At 40.2% G+C, this 12,173-nt stretch overlaps 1 protein-coding gene across 4 annotated transcripts in view; it reads right to left on the bottom strand.

The window, feature by feature from the left end:
• Positions 1–12,173, bottom strand: part of PIP5K1B (phosphatidylinositol-4-phosphate 5-kinase type 1 beta) — a 404,141-nt gene that overhangs the window by 266,083 nt on the left and 125,885 nt on the right. Inside the window, exon 1 of one of the 4 annotated variants that reach the window (XM_072959568.1) lies at positions 9,853–9,871. The exons of the other annotated variants lie outside the window; for them this stretch is intronic. The gene's annotated coding sequence lies outside the window, so the exon portion shown is untranslated. Of the gene's footprint in view, positions 1–9,852; positions 9,872–12,173 lie in introns of those variants that run through there. 4 annotated transcript variants of the gene reach the window in all.

The raw sequence follows: 12,173 nt of genomic DNA, 5'->3' as shown, positions 1-12,173 counted from the left end.
TTTCATTTTTGTCTGGCTATTTATACCCAGGTGTAGAATTGCTAGATCCTATGGTAGTCATATTTTTAGATTTTTGAGGAAACTTCATACTGTTTTCCATAGTGGCTGTACCATGTTACATTTCCACTAACAGTGTAAGAGGGTTCCCTTTTCTGCACATCCTCATCAACCTTTGCAGTTTGTAGACTTTTTGATGATAACCATTCTGACAGGTGTGAAATGATAGCTCACTCAGTTTTGATTTGCATTTTGCTGATGATTAGTGATCTTGAGCATCTTTTTATGTCCCTGTTGGTCATCTGTATGTCTTCTTTGGAAAAATGTCTATTCAGGTCTTAGGCCCATTTTTTTAAATCAAATTGTTTGGGTTTTTTTCTTAATATATTTTGAATATTAACCCCTTATCAGACATACCATCTGCAAATATTTTCTCCCATTCAGTAGGTTGTCTTTTTCTTCTGTCAATGATTTCTTCTGCTGTGCAAATGCTTTTAAGTTTACTTACGTCCCATTTGTTTTCTAATGCCTTTTTTTTTTTAACCTTAGGAGACAGATACAAGAAAATATTGCTATGATTTACATCAAAAGAGTGTTCTGCCTACTTTCTCTTCTAGGAGTTTTATGGTGTCAGGTCTTATATTTAGGGAATCCATTTTGAATCTATTTTTGTAAACAGTGTGAGGAAATGTTCTAATCTCATTCTTTCACATGTAGCTGCTTTCCCAGCTACTTACTGAAGAGACTGTCTTTTCTCCATTGTGTATTCTTACCTCCTTTGTTACAGATTAATTGACCATCATTCCTTTTAACAAGGAAACATGAGTTTTTCTTTCTTCAACAAATCTTCCCATCCAAGATCCATCTCTTTTTAAAGATAAAAGTATCTTGCTCTCCTCATCTATGGTGAGGCTGTGTTTAAATTCTGGACTGATCAGACAGACTTTAAAGAGTCCCACTTTGCACACTTGGCCTCTGGGGATGGAGAAGGAGAGTCCTTTTCGGGACTCTCATCACAGGAGATGCTACACCCTTTGCTTCAGATCTGCTTACCCACGGGCTATATGGGTGGCAGTCTGGAGTCTGAACTCCTTCTCTAATTCTTACGAAATAAATCCTCTAATGCAAATGATGCTTTTGCTCCAAGGACATCAAAGGCCTTCGTTCCATTTAGCCTTACAACATGCCTTTGAACTAAGCCAGGAGCCAGTGCACAGATTTTTATTCCACAGGTGAGAACAAAAAGGTACAAAAGAGGTCAAGCCACTTGACCAGAGGTCATCAAAGTGTCAGAAGAGGGGCAAGATGAGCCAGAATCCCTGCTTCTAAGGCCAGATCTCTCACTGCACCCAGATTCAGTCTGTGTGAATGCATATGAAATGTTACTTACAAACACAGGACGTTCAACCCAATGAAACCTGGGATAAACTCTGTTTGCGATAATCAATGGTAGATGCAGGGGGGCTGCCAAAAGATAGATTCTCTTTCTCTGAAAGTTTCAAATAGTGAGAATGATCAACGACAAGAATTCTGCACTGGTTTTGTGGCTCTTTTTTTGCTAATTAAGTTTTTTGTTTGTTTAATGAGAAATAGAACATTCTTGCAAACATACTGTAAGCAGGTACTTTCAATTTAGTGCAAAGTACCTCAACTGCTATAAATTCTTCTAGAACTTTGAGGTGTTCACTTTATTCCTTGAAAAGAGGATAGAAATAATCAAAGAATAGCAGAAGTAGCTTGTGTGTAGAAGACACTGGAGCTGCTAGGCTGGGTGGGAAACATGAAGTGGGAGAAGACATGGTCCCTGTCATCAGGACGCGAGCCTGCTTGGAGAGAGAAACTGAGAACAAATGAAAAGTCAGCCTTGAGGGAAAGTTCCAAGACAGTGGTAAGAGCAAGAGTGCCAAAGTGAGTGTGTGCCTGACAAATCACTCTTGGGCATGGGTGGGGATCAGAGAAGACTTCCAGAACATGGGGACACATGTGTGGTGTCATGAAAATCTGATATCATTTCCCTAAACAGAGAAGAAAAGATTCAGTAAGAAAAAAAAAATGGAATGAGCCAAGGTATAAAGAAATGAAACTACAAATGAAGATCAGGAAATGATGTTGGTTCTCACACATTTTCTCTTCTTCATCTATAAACCCTCCCAGGGAAGTCTCAGTGGCTTTAATCATTGGCAAGAGATCATAATGCTGTCTCCATCATGAGCTCTCTCCTGACCCCTACACTCATGCAGCTTCCTTCTAGGTCTCCCATATGGATGTCCTGCAGGTATCCCAATCTCATCCACTCCCATGGCTTAATCACTACCCAGAGATCCATGACCATAACACAGCCAGCATCTCCATCACAGACCTCTCTCCTTACAGCCACACTCCACCCAGATATCTCACAGGTATCTCAAGTGCACATTCAAAGTTGGACCCATCATCACTGCCCTCCTGCCTCTGCCACCACACATATGCTGCCTCTTCTCCGTACTCTCAGTTGATCATCATTCTCTAATCTCTCCAGCTACTCAAGCCAAAGCCAGAGAACTGTCATCATCATCTACCTCTCCCATTCCCTCAAAATCCACATGCAAGTGGTCACCAAGTCCTATCAGTTCTCCCTCCTAAACCTGAAATCTGCTCACCCATCCCCACCCTCACTACCTTAATTCAGGCCCCCATCATCTCTCTTGTAACATCTTCTCCCGTAACTCATCTCCCTGTTTCCAGTCCCTTTCCCATCTCACTCATCTCCCGAACTGTAGCCCATGCTGCTGGTCTAACATAAAGCATGAGTTCATCACTGTTCCATGAAAATCTTCCAGTTGTTGCCTCACTGCCTATAGAAGAAAAGTTGAAACTCCTTAGCACGTCTGACAAGACGTCCGTGGTCTGGCCCCAACACACCCCTCCAACCTGATTTCCTTCCACCCACACCCACCCAACCCATTATCAGATAATACAGCTCCAAAACACACTCAGAACCTTTATGACTTCATGACTTTTTACGTGCTGTGCCTGGTACAGAGTAAGAGTTTGAGAAATGTAGCTATTGTCACTCCTACAAGGATAACAGTGACAACAACAATGATGATGATGAAAAGTCAACTAGGGCCAAACTGTGAATGGTCGATGGACCAAACCAAGGCATTTAGATTTCAGGCAGAGCAAAGCATCTAAGGGTTGTGGGCATGGTAGTGGTGAAATTATAACCTCTGGTAGCACGTATTATACTGACTAAAGGGGGAGAGAAAGGGAGGTACAGGAGCCGTTTGGGAAGCTGCTCCAATAGTCCAGGTAAGAGGCATTTAATACAGGAAACAAGTGAAAATGGAAAAGAATTTTTAAAAAATTCCTCAGGATTTGGTAGCTGCACAGAAACAAAGATGAGCAAAATAAAAAGTCTGCTAAAATTCCAAAAGTAGGTTAAAAAAATGTATCTTTGATGAAAATCTAGAATTTGGGAAGAGAGATGGATTCCAAGTTTTAAAAGGTGACAGGTCACAAGTATAGATTTCATAATATAGGTTCTTTTCATAAAGGTCAGAGTTGGGCCCACAGGAGCAGACAAATGGCTAAGAGAGGGAAAGGCACGAATTACTAAATTGTTCTAAACGTTACAGGGCAAAAAGCCAGGGAGAGATAAAAGACTACAACTGGGCCATGAACAAGACTGCTCACTGGGGAAGTAACCTGAAGCAGTGGGAAGGCTAGAAGCTGGACTGTTAACATTTTTGAAAAGGAAGGGGGAGTTGGGAGGTTGAAGAAAAGACAGTTGTGGCATAAGAAAATCACTTATTCATTCATTCAACAAACATGGAGAGTCATCTGTGTTGGACATTTTTCTAGGTGCTGGGAATACAGGAGAGAACAGAACCCAGTCCCTCCCCTTGTGCAAGTTCACGTTCAGTGAAGGAGGCAGACAATGAAGAAAAGAAAACTGGAACGTCCAGGAGTGTTAGTGACCATCTCAAGCTGCCAGGCGCACGTGTTGGATACTTAACACTCGGTTCTAAAATGCTGCGCAAAGTCTACTGGCACATGTGGGAAGTGACAGGTCCTTATACATAGTCTGCACAAAATGAGATGATGCATCAAGTTCACATTATAAATTGTCACGTAAGAGAGGTGAGTTTCTGAGAAATGGCAAAACGAATAGTGACACCCAATGCCATAAAAATCTTAAAGGCTGCATTTCTCTCCTATTTTCTATAAACAAACGTCATATTTCTCTCTTTACCCTTAGCATGAGAGACTGATTTCCCATTTTCCATAAATCCTCACCACCCTGTCTAAACCACATGTCTTGGGTAAATAATAAAAGGGCATCATTTAAACAGAGCTTGCCAGAGAAATGACACTGCTGCTTGTTTCCATGTCATGAAGTCACAAGCCTAAGAACAGTCTGGTTCACATCACTTTGTAAAAGTAAGTTAAATTTCTTACCTTCACCTTACTTGTCTTATTGCAGGTATTAATGTTAGTTTTCCGATGGAAAATGGACATCAGAAAACGGAGAAATGCAATGTGAAATGCCTTTGGTAAACTTTAACCTCTAAAGGTATAAAATATTAAAAATGAAACTCTCACCAGAACACTCACAAACTACTTCTGTTTCAATTAAATGAAAAAAATCTAAGAAAGTGTGCCTTAGACCATAATGTAGTAAAAGCAAATATTTTATAAAAATAAAAATGTACTCATGAACATCTCAGCCTAAAAAGGCAGCACTTTATTTATCTCACCAGCCCCAAAACAAGACATATGAAAAACATGCTCTTCATTGGCCAATGAACTAAGTCGATGAGAAAAAATGAAAGTCTTCTTGCTTGAGGCCCTCCCTCAAAAACTACTTTTTTTCCTTCTTAAAAAAATTTTCAAGTCAATGCATAAGATAAATCTATTTGGGAAACATAATTCAAATAACTGGGTGTTACCGAGCCTCCAAGATAACAGCAGATTCTCAGCAGCAATCAATCAGTGAAGGGTTAACACTGATGAAAGTGGGCAAAAAAAAAAAAAAAATCCAGAAAAGGCAGGTAAGATTTTCAAAAATAGCAAAGTGGGGCCATTTGGTACAGGGGCAAAGAGCCTTGTATCCCTGAGTGAATCTGAAAGCTACCATATTATTATAGCGTAAGAGACACCCTCTATGCTGTTTAATCTTTTAAAGAATCAGGAAGGTTGTGGCAACTTTGGGGAATTTTTCTACATAAAAATTGGCTACAGTAAATTTTGATTCTTAAGCAAGCAAAATCTTAGCAGTAGGGAAATTTATTCTAGAAGTAAAACAGCTTGCCCTAAAGTTCTGAGTAGCCAAGAGTTCCATTTTGCGCTTGAATGGCCAATTAAAACTGGTGGGCTTGATGTCTCAATGAATTTCAGGCGGAAAAAAAATGCTGTCAAATTGTTCTTGACATATTTTTAAAGTGACAGCATTCCCCCCCGCCCCTTACAGTACTATTTATGTTCTTGCTAAAATAAATTAGTATGAACTTTAGGGTGAGCATTGTAAGATGTAGCCATGCCCAGTTTAAAGGTCGTGTTTCATCACTGTAGCTTATGTACCCTGCATAACAGACAAGGCGGCTTTATGAGTCACTTTCCCCTAACAAACACCAAGTTCTATCAGATGCCTACTCTCCAAATCTCACAGTGATTTTTTGACAGAAATGAAAACTTTGCAGGGAGCGCCTAATGGAGTTGTTAACTCACAACGCTCCATGAACCCAAAGGGATGTAACAAGCACTGAATGAGGAGTCCCGTCACGGTCAGCTCCTCAGTAAACGCACACCTCCGGTCCGCACTGGAAGGCACAACAGAACAGGTTCATGTTTTCCAAATCACAGGTCTCAGCCCATCAATGGGGAGTAAAATCAATCTGGTGGATTATTATTGGTGTTTGGTGGAGGCTGGAAGCAGGATGCAACATATCAGAAAATACTAGATGTATAGCTAAGTATTGTTCCATGAAACCTTTATTTTTTGGAAGTATTTATTACTTATATGTCTATGTCTATACTAGGTTTCAACACCGACTGTGCTTCTTAAAGGACAGAGTTGACCATACAGGGTTGTGCAATGGACTGAATGCACATCCCCCCACCCCATCTCAAACCATATGTTGAAATTCTTACCCCCAGAGTGATGGTATTAGAAGGTGGGGCCTTTGGGAGGTAACTGGGCTACGAAGGTGGGGTCCTTAGAAAAGGAATTAGTGCCCTTCTAAAAGGGACCAGAAAGAGCTCTCTTGCCCTCTTTCCAACATATGAGGACACAATGAGAAGTCAGCAATCTACAACCTGGAAGAGGGTTCTCAGCAGAACCTGAACATGCTGGCACCTTGCTCTCAGACTTCCAGCCACCAGAACTGTGAGAAATAAATTTCTGTTGTTTGCAAGTCACCCAGTCTGTGTTACTCTGTTTTAGCCCAAGCTAACTAAGACAGTTTGGTACTTCTCTATTATTTCCAGTTCAAATGACAGTGAGTAACTGAAATCTAAGTGCAAACATTAAACAAACACTTAGCTTAGGCTAATTTCCATTAACTAGTTTCTATAGAATCCTATAATTCTGTCTCTTATTCATCCTAAAGATACTTAGAACATCAAAGATGATGCTTTTACTATATATGACAAACCTACAGCCAGCATAGTACTCAACAGTGAAAAACTCAAAAGCTTCCCACTAAAATCTGGGACAAGATAAGGATGCCCACTATCGCCACTCCTATTCAACATAGTCTTGGAAGTCCTAGCCACAGCAATCAGGCGAGAGAAATAAAAGGGATCCAAATTGGAAAAGAAGAGGTAAAAGTGTCACTATATGCCAAACACATGTTACTATATATAGAAAAGCCTAAAAGGTCCACACAAAAACTACTAGAGCTGATTGAAGAATTCAGCAAGGTAGCAGGTTACAAGATTGACATTCAAAAATCAGTTGCATTTCTTTACACTAATGATGAATCAACAGAAAAAGAAAGTAAGGAAACAATCTTCTTTAAAATAGCACCCAAAGTAATAAAATATCTAGGAATACATCTAACCAAGGAGGTGAAAGAATTATACACAGAAAACTATAAACCATTGATGAAGGAAATTAAAGAAGACTTTAAAAAATGGAAAGATATCCCATGCTTTTGGATTGGAAAAATCAATATTGTTAAAATGGTCACACTGCCCAAGGCAATCTACAGATTCAATGCAATCCCTATCCAATTACCCAGGACATATTTCACAGAACTAGAACAAATCATAATAAAATTTATATGGAACCATCAAAGACCTAGAATTGCCAAAGCATCACTGAAGAGAAAGAAAGAGGCTGGAGGAATAACCTCCCAGACTTCAGACAACACTATAGAGCTACAGTCATCAAGACAGCATGGCACCGGTACAAAAACAGACATATAGACTAATGGAACAGAATACAGAGCCCAGAGATGAACCCACAAACTTTTGGTCAACTAATCTTCGACAAAGGAGGCAAGAATATACAATGGAATAAAGACAGTCTCTTCAGCAAATGGTGTTGGGAAAACTGGACAGCAGCATGTAAAGCAATGAAGCTAGAACACTCCCTTACACCGTATACAAAAATCAACTCAAAATGGATCAAAGACTTAAACATAAGACAAGATACAATAAACCTCCTAAAAGAAAATATAGGCAAAACGTTATCAGACATACAGCTCAAAAATGTTCTCCTAGAACAGTCTACTCAAGCAATAGAAATAAAAGAAAGAATAAACAAATGGGACCTAATGAAACTTACAAGCTTCTGCACAGCAAAGGAAACCAGAAGTAAAACAAAAAGACAACCTATGGAACGGGAGAAAATTTTTGCAAATGAAACCCACAAAGGCTTGATCTCCAGAATATATAAGCAGTTTATATGACTTAATAACAACCAAAAAACCCAATCCAAAAATGGGCAGAAGACCTAAACAAGCAATTCTGCAAGGAAGACATAAAAATGATCAATAGGCACATGAAAAAAATGCTCAATATCACTAATTATCAGAGAAATGCAAATCAAAACTACAATGAGGTATCACCTCACACCAGTCAGAATGGCCGTCATTCAAAAATCCACAAATGACAAATGCTGGAGAGGCTGTGGAGAAAGAGGAACCCTACTACACTGCTGGTGGGAATACAGTTTGGTGCAGCCACTGTGGAAAACAGTATGGAGACCTCAAAAGACTAGGAATAGACTTACCATATGATCCAGGAATCCCGCTCCTGGGCATATATCCAGAAGGAACCCTACTTCAGGATGACACCTGCACCCCAATGTTCATAGCAGCACTATTTACAATAGCCAAGACATGGGGACAGCCTAAATGTCCATCAATAGCTGACTGGATAAAGAAGATGTGATATATTTATACAATGGAATACTATTCAGCCATAAAAACCGACAACATAACGCCATTTGCAGCAACATGGATGCTCCTGGAGAATGTCATTCTAAGTGAAGTAAGCCAGAAAGAGAAAGAAAAATACCATATGAGATCACTCATATGTGGAATCAAAAAAAAACCCAAAACAAACAAAGCATAAATACAAAACAGAAATAGACTCATAGACATAGAATACAAACTTGTGGTTGCCAAGGGGCAGAGGGTGGGAAGGGATAGAGTGGGATTTCAAAATTGTAGAATAGATAAACAAGATTATACTGTATAGTACAGGGAAATATATACAAGATCTTATGGTAGCTCACGGAGAAGAAATGTGACAATGAATATATATATGTTCATATAAAACTGAAAAATTGTGCTCTACACTGGAATTTGATACATTGCAAAATGATTATAAATCAATAAAAAGTGTTTAGAAAAAAAAAGATGATGCCTTTAGCCTCCAACTAACTCCTTACTCAACAACTGCTTTTCCCTTATCTAAATAGCAGTCTTTGGTTGCTGTTAGGATGAGGGGGTGCACCTCGGGGATTCTAGAGCACTCTGAAAACCTGGCATTTGGTGTCAGTTGGGCAGGTCTCTAGTATCACTTTTGAGTCTTCACTTGCACCTGAAAGAGCAGTCAACTATAGTTATGACTGTGGCCTGAACACATTCCAGGAGAGCAAAAGCATTGGAGTAGTATGCTCTTTGGAAGAGCAAGTCCTCAGATTTGTGCAAAAGTTCAAAAGACCACTGACTCAGAGAGCCCCAGGGACCAGAATGTGTTTGCTTCCTGGAGAGCTTGGCTAGGTGTGACAAGGTAAGGATCCAGCCAGCCGAGTCTAGGATCCTCTCCAGTCATTTCAATCACTGTGGCCAGAGTATGGATGATGGACTAGAGGAGGGACAGAGTGGTCTCAGGAATTCAGGGAGGGGGTGACTAGAATCCAGCAGAGAGATGAGAACTTGGACTAGGACAGATCAGGAGAAACAATGAGGAGCAGACAGTGGAGGGAGATATTCAGCAAGTAAAATTCACACAACTGGGTGATGGGTTAGATGTGGTGGATGAAAAAGACGGGGTCAAGGATGGCTCTCAAGTTTCTGCCTCATGTGAGGTAGTAGCTGGTGATGCCCTTCACAGAGCTAGGCAACCTTGCAAGAGGACAAGGCAAGGAAAAAGTTCAGGGTCTGGTCTTGGACACACAAACTTTGAGGTGCCTTTGGGCATCCACATGCAATGTCAATTATGTAGTCTAGAGCTCACAGAGAAGACTAGGTTAGAGATACAAGTTTTAGATTCACTTATGTCTTCCTTTCGTGAACTCTTGTTCCAAACCTACATTTCGAGGCACAGCTGCACGAAGAAGAGAAAAGAACGTGGGCTTTAAAGTCAGGAAAGCCAGGGTTGGAACCACGTCTTACTGGTTCTGTGCCCGTGAGCACGTACCTAGCCTGATCGGGTTTCCATGCTCTCCTCTATCAGCAAGGATGCTGTAGCCCACTGCGAGGAGCACGGTGAAGATGAAAAGACACATCACGTGGAAAGTGCCTGGAAGAGAGAAAGTCCTCAGCACAGGGGAACCAGAACCAGGCTTGTCCTTTTTATATACCCGACAGCACCTGGTACAGTCCTGGCCGAGGGGCCGTCAGTATCTAGTATGTTGAACTGACTCGAAATACTCAGAACTGTCAGTAAATCATTGTTTCCTCTTCCCAGACAACCACTAGCTCTCAAAATCATTCCTCCACCTGGCATCCTATTGAAGCAACACCCAGTCATAAGCTACACACGGAGCGTGTCTTAGCCCTCATCCTTGGTCCATCCCCTAGCTCTGGGAGAACCCATCACTCGGCAGGGCCAGTGACTACCCAGAGCATTTCTGTAACTATCGAAAGTCCTAGATACCGAATCCAGTCATATGAATCTGTTCTCTTGAGATCCACAATGATCTGAGAAAAGCCAAGACTGATTTGATTTCTCCCCTGGTATTTCTGGTGGAGCAGGCAGATGGCACCCTCTCCACACACCCTGAAATTCACTTGGGAATGCCAAGCACTTCACGAGGCTTAGACTTTGAACAATGGATTTAACATTTCCTGCCAACTGTAAGTGTGCACCAGAATCACCTGGAGGCCTGCTGACATTCAGATTGCTGAGCCCCATCCCCAGAGTCTCTGATTCAGCTGGCCTGGGATGCAGCACGAGAATATGTATTTCTAACAAGTTTTCAGTGATGCTGATGCTGCTGGTCCAGCGGCAACACCCGAGAACCACCACACTGGCTTCTTCCCTGATATTGGCTACTGATGTATCTAGCACTGAGAGAAAAACCAGCTGAGGCTGTGAAGTTTTCACCTGCCGTGTCATAGGATTTGCCTTATATATTATCACAAAGATTTCTTAATTAACAACTACATATGTTTACGATTTAGGTACTTTTAGAACCCATTTTAACAGTTTTGGAATGTTTGATGCATCACAATTTCTACTTCTCTGATCTATTCATTTTTGAGTAAATGAAAAGGAGTAACTTTTTTTTAACTTTTTAAAGAAATTAAAGTATAGTCAGTTTACAGAGTGTCAATTTCTGATGTATAGCATAATGTTTCAGTTATACATATACATACATATATTTGTTTTCACATTCTTTTCCATTCTGGTTACTACAAGATGTTGTATATAGTTCCCTATGCTATACAGAAGAAATCTGTTGTTTATCAAAAAGAAAGAACTCTTTAAACAGAGATACTGCTTTATACTCATGCTAGAACCTATTCACCTAAAGAAGCACAGTTTCCTTCTCCTGGAGGTTGTCATTCTCATGAAGCTGCCATAGCCAGCCTTCAAGAACCATCTCGGAGGGGAGGATATAGCTCAGTGGTAGAGTGCATGCTTGGCACGTACAAGGTCCTAGGTTCAATCCCAAGCACCTCCATTAAAATAAATAAATAAATAAACAAACAAACAAACCTAATTGCCTTCCTCCCTAAAAAAACTCATCTTCACAACTGAACCTGTTTGGCTTGAGTGACCTCAATGGCAGCCCAGTTCATCTTCACAGAATGGATGGGACCTATTCATTCATTCCTTTACATGTTTACTGGGCATCTAACATATGCCAAGCACTATCCTAAAAAACAGTGTTAAAGAACCATGATCTCTGTCCTCAAGGTGTTTATAATCTTAGGCTGAATGTGTATTTGAGCAGAGGTGATAAAAAAATAATCAAGTGAAATACATAAATGTATCAGTATCCACTGTGATGGAAGAAGAAAATATATGAAGAAGGTTACCTTTAAGTTAGACAATCAGAGAAAGCCCCTGGAGGAGGTAACATTTAAACTGATTAACTTAGAGAAGCTTTGAGTAAAAAGAATAACACAGTTCACATTATTATTTCTATTAGGGAAGAGAAAAAATCATTTTTAGGCATATAAAAAAAGTTGGAGGTCTGGTGAATAAATACTATTTACAATGTAAAATGAAGGACCACTATAAACTGTTAAGACTAATGTTTATCAGTCTGCCTGACATTTCTAAAATGGTCTGTAAATTAGCAAAATCAGAGTAATTATGAAACATCCCAAGCTTTTGAAGAGTGATATTCATGTAAATGCATGAATTGTTCAGTATTTATCAAACCCTATCTCCCAGTCAGAGTGCTGAGTTCCAAGAATACAAAGACAAATAAAACGTGACGCCCATCCTTTCCCACTGACAAATATTAGCTAAACACCTATGATGCACTCACCACTTCCTCATGCTGG

Source organism: Vicugna pacos, chromosome 4 (assembly GCF_048564905.1).
Source record: "Vicugna pacos chromosome 4, VicPac4, whole genome shotgun sequence".
NCBI classification, from domain to species: Eukaryota; Metazoa; Chordata; class Mammalia; order Artiodactyla; family Camelidae; genus Vicugna; species Vicugna pacos.
This window is presented reverse-complemented; position numbering and strand designations above follow the sequence as displayed.